The sequence below is a fragment of the Carassius auratus genome, unplaced genomic scaffold (genome assembly GCF_003368295.1).
Source record: "Carassius auratus strain Wakin unplaced genomic scaffold, ASM336829v1 scaf_tig00216899, whole genome shotgun sequence".
Taxonomy (NCBI): domain Eukaryota; kingdom Metazoa; phylum Chordata; class Actinopteri; order Cypriniformes; family Cyprinidae; genus Carassius; species Carassius auratus.
Window position 1 is genome coordinate 192,347 of NW_020528792.1, and position 8,559 is coordinate 200,905.

General features: G+C 37.4%; 1 long non-coding RNA gene across 2 annotated transcripts; it reads left to right on the plus strand.

The window, feature by feature from the left end:
- The first annotated feature begins 1,267 nt into the window (after nucleotides 1-1,267).
- Nucleotides 1,268-2,032, plus strand: LOC113099321 (uncharacterized). Of its 2 annotated transcripts, none has more exons than XR_003289391.1 (3): nucleotides 1,268-1,306; nucleotides 1,408-1,472; nucleotides 1,996-2,032. It is a non-coding gene; the product is annotated as an uncharacterized LOC113099321 (long non-coding RNA). The 2 variants fall into 2 exon arrangements; XR_003289392.1 differs by lacking the exon at nucleotides 1,996-2,032 and adding an exon at nucleotides 1,731-1,765.
- The last annotated feature ends 6,527 nt before the right edge of the window (nucleotides 2,033-8,559 follow it).

Consider the following 8,559-nt stretch of genomic DNA (forward strand, 5'->3'; position numbering starts at 1 on the left):
ATGTAATTCGATTTTTTTACATTTTTGTACCATGTCCTCTGGTGTGACACCATGTGCTTTGAACTTTTTTGGAACCACTACAAATTTTTTATGCTTTGTTTTGCATTAATATGACACCCCTAAATTATATATATATATATATATATATATATATATATATATATATATATATATATATATATGTATATATATATATATATATATATATATTTTTTTTTTTTTTTTGTTTTTTTTTTTTTTTTATTAAAAAATGCATGTTAAGCTACATAATCCTAGAAAATTTTGCAAATGTGTCTTGCTTGCCACTAATGACAGGTTAGCTTGGAATAGCAAGGTCATTAATTGACAGAAAAGGCTGAAACGTCCTTTGGTGTGATAAAAAAAAAAAAAGTCCTCCATTGTAACACCTGTACTGTCACACCACAGGACAAAGTTTCTTTAAAAATAATTTTAAATAATTAAATAATATTTGTTTAACTCCTTTTTTATACTTTTAAATGCAATAATTACATTCATTAAATTAAGCTCTAATCATCAAAAAAAAAAAATTATGAATCTTTAGAATATATGAAAATTTCACTTTTTAATAAAAAAAGTTACAAAAAATGAACTTTTTTCATGATATTCACATTTCTTCAATATGCACCTTACACACACACACACACACACATACATATATGAGTGTTCGTAAAAGCAACAATACAAAATCTTAAACTATAAAAGTTCCACTTTGTCCCACTATTATGTGCAGGCCTGGCATTTTGCACTGGGCTATAGAACTACAAAATGAATTTTAAATTAGCAATATCATAACTGAATGACATTTTGAATTATGTAGTGATCTAATTCTATCCACCAAACAATTGTATGTGAATGTGTGAGACTTATGGTCATGGTTATAGGGAAATAACAAGAAGAACAAAGTGCAGTAAACGGTAAAACTGTTTGCACTACAAACCAGTACGTTCATAATTAAGACAATACATTAAAAATAACATAGTAAGATACAGCAGTTTGCAACGGTAAACAGCAAAACAAGCTGTTTGTACAGCTAATATAGCTGGAATGACACCGAGAGCCAGACACATAAAATTTACAAATGTCCGCGCCCCCTCTTACAGAAAAAAATAAGGGGCATATGTTTATTCATATGTTTATTTATGTAACGTAAGCGTGTGACTTTTAATTCGTGACGTGCTTTCATGGGCGTGCGCGCGGACCGGATGGAGTTGCCATGGAAACGGAGCGCAACACTGCAAATGTCACGAGGAAACACCCCGTTTCTCGCTGATTTCACTGTTTTCAGGTGAGTTAAGTCCATAAAATCACACAAATATTACTTATAACTGTTGTTGACACTTCTCTTACTTGTATTTGACTCGCTTCTGTTGTTTATTTACTTTATAGGAATGGTTTAATGTCTTCGAAAAGTCCGTTAGCATTTCTACCGTTTGAAGACGACGTATGGTCAGGTATGATAACTCTATTGTTCTCTTATTTATGAAAAGTTGGGCTTTTAATCAAATCTTCATCTGTAGATGCTAGCTTTTGACTGTTTTGTTGGTAATCTTTCAATGGATGATTGGAAATTGCTTAATTTATTTAACCTTAACATTTGCACTTTACTGTTTATCGATGACGTCACGTTATCAAGGAGCGCGAAAATTGGCAGAAAACTAAAGTTGTTTTGATCTTTTATGGTAAACATAAAACTGTTCTGCGATTTCAAGAGTGACAAAATAATCCTACTACAACAGAAGGGAGTGTCCAAGATTTTAATATTTCTGATGGGAGCTGCTGACAGAGATGTAGGAAGCGCTGAAAAGGTTAAGTAACCTAATATGCATGTTTTTCACAACATATATCGCAATGAATCTGTTATTTTATTTATTTATTTTTTGCATTTCACCTGCTCTAGCTGTTTCCATCTAATAAACCTGGAACTGCAGACTAAATATTGTTGGCTCTGTGTCAAATAGCTTGTTTTGTTCCTAGATTCTTCAGTGCTGATGGCCTGCTGCATCCAGCAGAGTCGGAGTGAACCTACTGTAAGACAACATCTCCAAGATGCTGTGGACCACAAGACTAGTACAGTAAGTCAAACCTCAAATATACACTACACTAGTGTTCAAAAGCTTGAAGTTGATACAATTTGAAATAATTATCTTCTGCTCACCTCTGTAGTAATTATTTGATTAAAATATGTAAAAAGAGTAATATTGTGAAATATTATTACAATTTAAAATAGCTGTTTTCTATGTGAATACATTATAAACTAATTTATTCCTGTGATGTGCGGCTGTATTTTCAGCATCATTCCTCCAGTCTTCAGTGTCACATGGATCCCTCAGAAATGCTGATTTGCTGCTCAAGAAACTTATTATCAGCGTTGAAACAGTTGTGCTGCTTCATTTTTTTTGTGGAAACCGTGATGCATTTTATTTTTCAGAATTCACAGATGAATACAAAGTTCAAAAGACCTGCATTTATTTATCCATTTATGCAGACGCTTTTATCCAAAGCGACTTACAGTGCATTCAGGCTATCAGTTTTTACATATCATGTGTTCCTGGGGAATCGAACCCCCAACCTTGCGCTTGCTTGAGCAGTGCTCTACCAGTTGAGCTACAGGAACACTATTTGAAACAGATGATTTTGAACAATTTGATGCATGTAACACCAACATTCAAATGTTTGGAGTCTATGTAACAACGAATCCAACAAAAAAAAAATTCAGCACGTCTGTATTTTAACATTGATCATAATCAGAAATGTTTCTTGAGTAGTAAATCATCATATTAGAACGATTTCTGAAGATGTTTCACTGAAGACTGGAGTAATGATGCTGAAAATTCAGTTTTGATCAAAGGAATAAATGACATTTTAACATAATATTCACATAGAAAAGAGTTGTTTTGAATTGTAATAGTCACAGTGTTACTATTTTACTGTAATTTGATTCAATAAATGGAGCCGTGGTGAGCATAAGAGATTATTTATAAAGGCATAAAATATCTTACAGACCCCAAACTCTTGAATGGTTGTCTAAATTACAGTTATGATGTTCCTCCCAGTTAAATTTTATTAAAATGTATTAAATGTTACTCTGGCATATGCAGTCCATTCTATAGAGACTGTGTCTGTTCCCCAAAAAAGGATAACAAATAATATGTTTATTAAGGGATCTAGAAAAATTATTTCAGTTTAAACCTACTAGATTAAAAATAGTACTCAATGTACTCCATTGATGAAATAGTAAAAAGTGCACATTGCCTGAAATGATATGAACAGCAGCTATGCTAATCTTTCTCCCTTTTCCTTCCTGTTTCTGCAAATGTCCATCCCAAGGTTATTAGAAACTGCACAGCACAGGACTTGCAGGACTTGTGAGGACTTCAGATGATACCAGTACTCAAAAGACCTTAGATGATGGCAACTATAGATGGGCATACAAACTACCGCCACTGCAGAAAAGGTAATGTTAATTTGAAAGAGCTGTGTCACAGTATCAAGGGCTCCCTTATCAGTTCTGCTTTCATTACTGGAGAGTAAAAGATAAAAAAATTTTGTTTGATGTTTTTTGTTTGATGTTTTTATTAGTACATATAGGTTATCTTGCACATTTTATCTCCCCAACAGTTTCTAATTTGAAAGAAGTTTATAATGCATGTTCACTACTCCCAATTCAGAAGACTGAATCAGCCTGTGTATCTGAATGTTTCTCATACTCACTCCTCTCTGCCGCGTCTGAATTTGGGATTTTCCTTAGCTGTCAGTTATAAACGTCAAAATTAAAAGAAATAAACATTTGAAATATATCAGTCTGTGTGTAATGAATAAATATAATATACAAGTTTCACTTTTTGAATGGAATTAGTGAAATAAATCAACTTTTTGATGATATTCTAATTATATGACCAGCACCTGTATATCATTGCTCTTTTGTTGATTTTGATTGCTTCCATTGTCCTCATTTGTAAGTTGCTTTGGACAGAAAAGTGTCTGCTAAATGTAAATGTAATGTTAATGTGTATTTAACTATATTTATAAATATTTATCTGTATTTTTTATTTTGTAATAATGTAAATGTATTTGTTTTATATCTATACATGCAGTTGTATTCATGTATGTATATTTATTTGTCTAATTTTTATATTTTAATAAAGCAGTTTACATGAGTGTTTTCTTTATTCTGGATGAATTACATATTCTTTTGTGTCTAAAAGGGTAAATATGGGCCATATCTAACCCAGAAGTCAGCCACAACTGGGACGGATCTGGGCCACATCTCCGAAATGGCATGGTTGACATCTGGGCCAGGTGTCGCCCATGCCATTTGTGAGATGCGGCATGGATCTGGTACAGTTGTGGCTGACTTCTGTCAGACAAAACTGGGCCAGATCTGGCCCAGATGTCACCCACACCATTTCTGAGATGTGGCCCAGATCTGGTTCAGTTGTGGCTGACATATGTCAGCCAGACTCAGGTTGAGTCATCGCCGTCATTCCGCGCGGTATGTGGGCCAGAAGAATATGGGAGATGTGGGCCAGAACTGGGCCACATGTCATTTGCTATCTGGGGCGCAATCTCCGCAGCGAAGATTAATTCTGCATTCTCTGTGACACAGTAACAGCAATCACTAAAATACACCTGTTTGAGCAAAACGGAGGCGACAGTTAAACAAGAACCTGACTGAATATGTAGTTGAAGAAACAACTGGAGCCAACATCATTGATAAAGTGGAGCTACGCAGGCTGTACTTCAGTGCTTTGGATCAGTGGCGTAGCCACCCAAAAATATATACAGAATTATTTTTTATAGTCACAATAAAAAATGTTTAATTAACTTGGATATTGTTGTTTACTTAGAAAATATAAATATTTTTTAAATCAACCCTTTCACGCGTAAGTTCAAATATTTTTAAATGACCCCTTGTTTCTATGGCGACGCGTCATGATTGTCACGTGACACAGCAGCCACAATAACTAACAGATGTATCGCTATTCGTTTTATTTAGTTTTTCATTTTTTATTAAAATATATATGCAAACTTGCTTACCATGTCAACTATCTGATATTCCGATTCTTCTTTATAAATTATCTTGATCTATAACGAGATGAGCGCTCAGCCGGATTTAACTTGCAGCACTTGAAATCCCCAGTTTCTCCCGACTTACATGGAAGTAAGTGGCTGTTGAACTGGGCGAAGAATAGAGTAAACTTTATTGTTCTGCCATGTGTGTCTGATATATGACTAAAACACGTCGGCAAATTACATTTGATTCAATAGTTTTTGTTGCTTCCATAGACATATGTGTGTATTTTACAAACTACCAATGTATTATTTTAATAGTGATTATGTATATTTAAATGTATGAAACCAAAATAAACATTATGTGGTTGAAAACACTGCATATTAATTGTGATATATGACAAGCTCTGAGCGCGTCCGTCTCTGGCTCAGTGCCAGCCAACACGTGAAAGCTGTTTGAATCTGTGACTCCACTGAACATTCTAAATCATACTCTCAAGGGCACAGAAATAAGAATCCAGTATATGGTGCAATAATGCTAAAAATGTTAAAATGTAATTTACATTTTAAGTTATTTTTGTTAAAATATATCTGCCGTGGAGGTATGCCCCCCGAGTGACACAACGAGGCCCCCTCCTTTCGTATGTCCTGGTGCCCCTGATGCTCAGGTTGGTCAGTTTTCAGGTTTCTGAGACCAATAATGTTGAAATAGTGCGTCTGTTCAAATGAAGTGAAATCTAGCCCAAATCTGCTCAAAAGCTGCTCTCTCAATTGATTATTACAGAAAGCTGCTTCATTCAATGTTTAGTGCAAAACTTAACAAACTGAAATATGCTTATGTCTTATGAATAAAATGTTTTCTGCAATGCAGTAAAACAGTTTTTAATGTGTTAGAAATTATATACACAAAAACTTATGTTAGAGCTTCAATGCTCAGGTTGTGGAAGATTTTTATTAATAAGATTTGTATCAGTCAAGTATAATCATGTTAAATCTAGTCACATATATGTATGTGAGATTCCATTATAATCATATAGCTTGTGTGTGAAAAGAATGTGCCTGTCTGCAGAAAAAACATCCTGTCCCCAGATAGGAAACATCTGGAAAATACATACAATGGGTTTTGCTTTACGAATAGGTCTCAGCTCTCTAGGGAGTAACTAAAATGTAAACATAAGGAAAACTATAGAGAATAAAATACGCCCTGTTAGAAACAGGAAAACTGTATATAAGGAGATACCACCTAGCATTCGAGAGATTTCCTTGCAAGGACTCTCGAGTTTATTTTCCTGGAAATAAAGTCTTTTTTTCTGAGAGAAAACCCCTGACTGAGTTTGATTCTTCTGAGAACCGGTAGACGACACCACAAGGTTTGTCAAGTTTCAGGTTTCTGAGACCAATAATGTTGAAATAGTGCTTCTGTTCAAATGAAGTGAAATCAAGCCCAAATCTGCTCAAAAGCTTGTCTCTCTAATAGAGAAAGCTGTTTCATTCAATATTCAGTGCAAATCTTGCCAAACTGAAAGATGCTTATGCCTTATGAAATACAATGTTTTCTGCAATGCTGTAAGACAGTTTTTAATGTGTTAGAAGTTATATGCACAAAAACTTATGTTAGGACTTCAATGATCAAGATTGTCAGTTTACAGCTTTCTGAGTCCAGTAATGTTGAAATAGTGCTTCTGTTCAAATGAAGTGAAATCTAGCCCAAATCTGCTCAAAAGCTTGTCTCTCTAATAGAGAAAGCTGTTTCATTCAATATTCAGTGCAAATCTTGCCAAACTGAAAGATGCTTATGCCTTATGAAATACAATGTTTTCTGCAATGCTGTAAGACAGTTTTTAATGTGTTAGAAGTTATATGAACAAAAACTTATATTAGGACTTCAATGATCAAGATTGTCAGTTTACAGCTTTCTGAGTCCAGTAATGTTGAAATAGTGCTTCTGTTCAAATGAAGTGAAATCTAGCCCAAATCTGCTCAAAAGCTTGTCTCTCTAATAGAGAAAGCTGTTTCATTCAATATTTAGTGCAAATCTTGCCAAACTGAAAGATGCTTATGCCTTATGAAATACAATGTTTTCTGCAATGCTGTAAGACAGTATTTAATGTGTTAGAAGTTATATGCACAAAAACGCCTCAAGGTTACGTATGTAACCCTAGTTCCTTGAGGGAACGAGACGCTGCGTCGAAAACGCTTTGGGGAACGTCCCTGACGAGACCGACTCTGAATATCGTGTGCAATCTGTCCAATGGACGGCCGTGACGTCACGGAGCGGGGTGACGTAGCGACCAGGAAGCTATATAAGCACGTGCCGTGCAGCTGGCTTCAGCTTCGAGTAGGGAAGCAAGCGCCGGCAGGGGTGCCGGGAGTATGGCTCTGCGACGCAGCGTCTCGTTCCCAGACTACCAAAGCCCTGCCTAGTGTGTATCCGAAGAGCACAGCTTAGGACGAGAGAACAGAAGAGCCCGGAGTGGCTCGCATATCAAGATCTTAGAATCTGACAAATGTAGAGGGCGTGGACCACCCCGCAGCGTTGCAGATGTCCAAGAGGGACACACCTACTGAGAAGGCCTTGGAGGCCGCCATACCACGAGTAGAGTGAGCCTTGGCCCCCAAAGGGGGGGGAAGACCAGAGGACTCATAGGAAACGTTGATAGCCTCGACTATCCAACGACTAAGGGTCTGCTTGGTGGCAGGAGAACCCTTGTTAGTAGGACCGTAGCAAACAAGCAATTGGTCAGACTTTCTCCACAGGGCAGCTCTGTGGACTTATGCGTTCAGTGCTCGCACTGGACACATACAGTTTAGCTTCTCTTGGTCTGGCTCCCGAAAGGGAGGAGGACAAAAGGCCTGCAGTACGACAGGTTGTGGTGTAACAGAGGGAACCTTTGGAACATAACCCGCTTGAGGGTATAAGAATGCTTTGGCCATACCAGGGGCAAAGTCTAAATAAGTAGGGGCCACCGAAAGGGCCTGGAGATCTCCAACTCGTTTTAGCGAGGTGATTGCCAGTAGCAGGGCAGTTTTCAGTGTCAGATGTCTATCTGAGATATCTTGTATTGGCTCGAATGGAGCTTTACAAAGAGCCTCTAGAACCACAACCAAATCCTATGGGGGAATACGGGACCGTACTGGAGGTCTCAGCCTCAGTGCACCTCGGAGGAAACGTGTAACTATGGGGTGTCTACCCACTGACTGATGATTGAAAGGGACATGGAAAGCAGCTATGGCCGCCACGTACACCTTTAAGGTGGAGTGGGATAACCCCGCAGAGAGCCTAGCTTGTAAGAACTCCAGAACTGTACCAACTGGGCAGTTAACAGGGTCAAGGTGGCGATCTCTGCACCATGAAGTAAAGAATGACCACTTCAGGGCGTACAGTTTCCTCGTAGAGGGAGCTCTGGATTGGAGTAGGGTCTCAACAACCTCAGTTGAGAGACCAGCTGCTAACAGTTGTGCCCCCTCAGGGGCCACACCCACAGCTTGAACGACTCCGGGCGAGGGTGAATTATCGTGCCCTGCGCC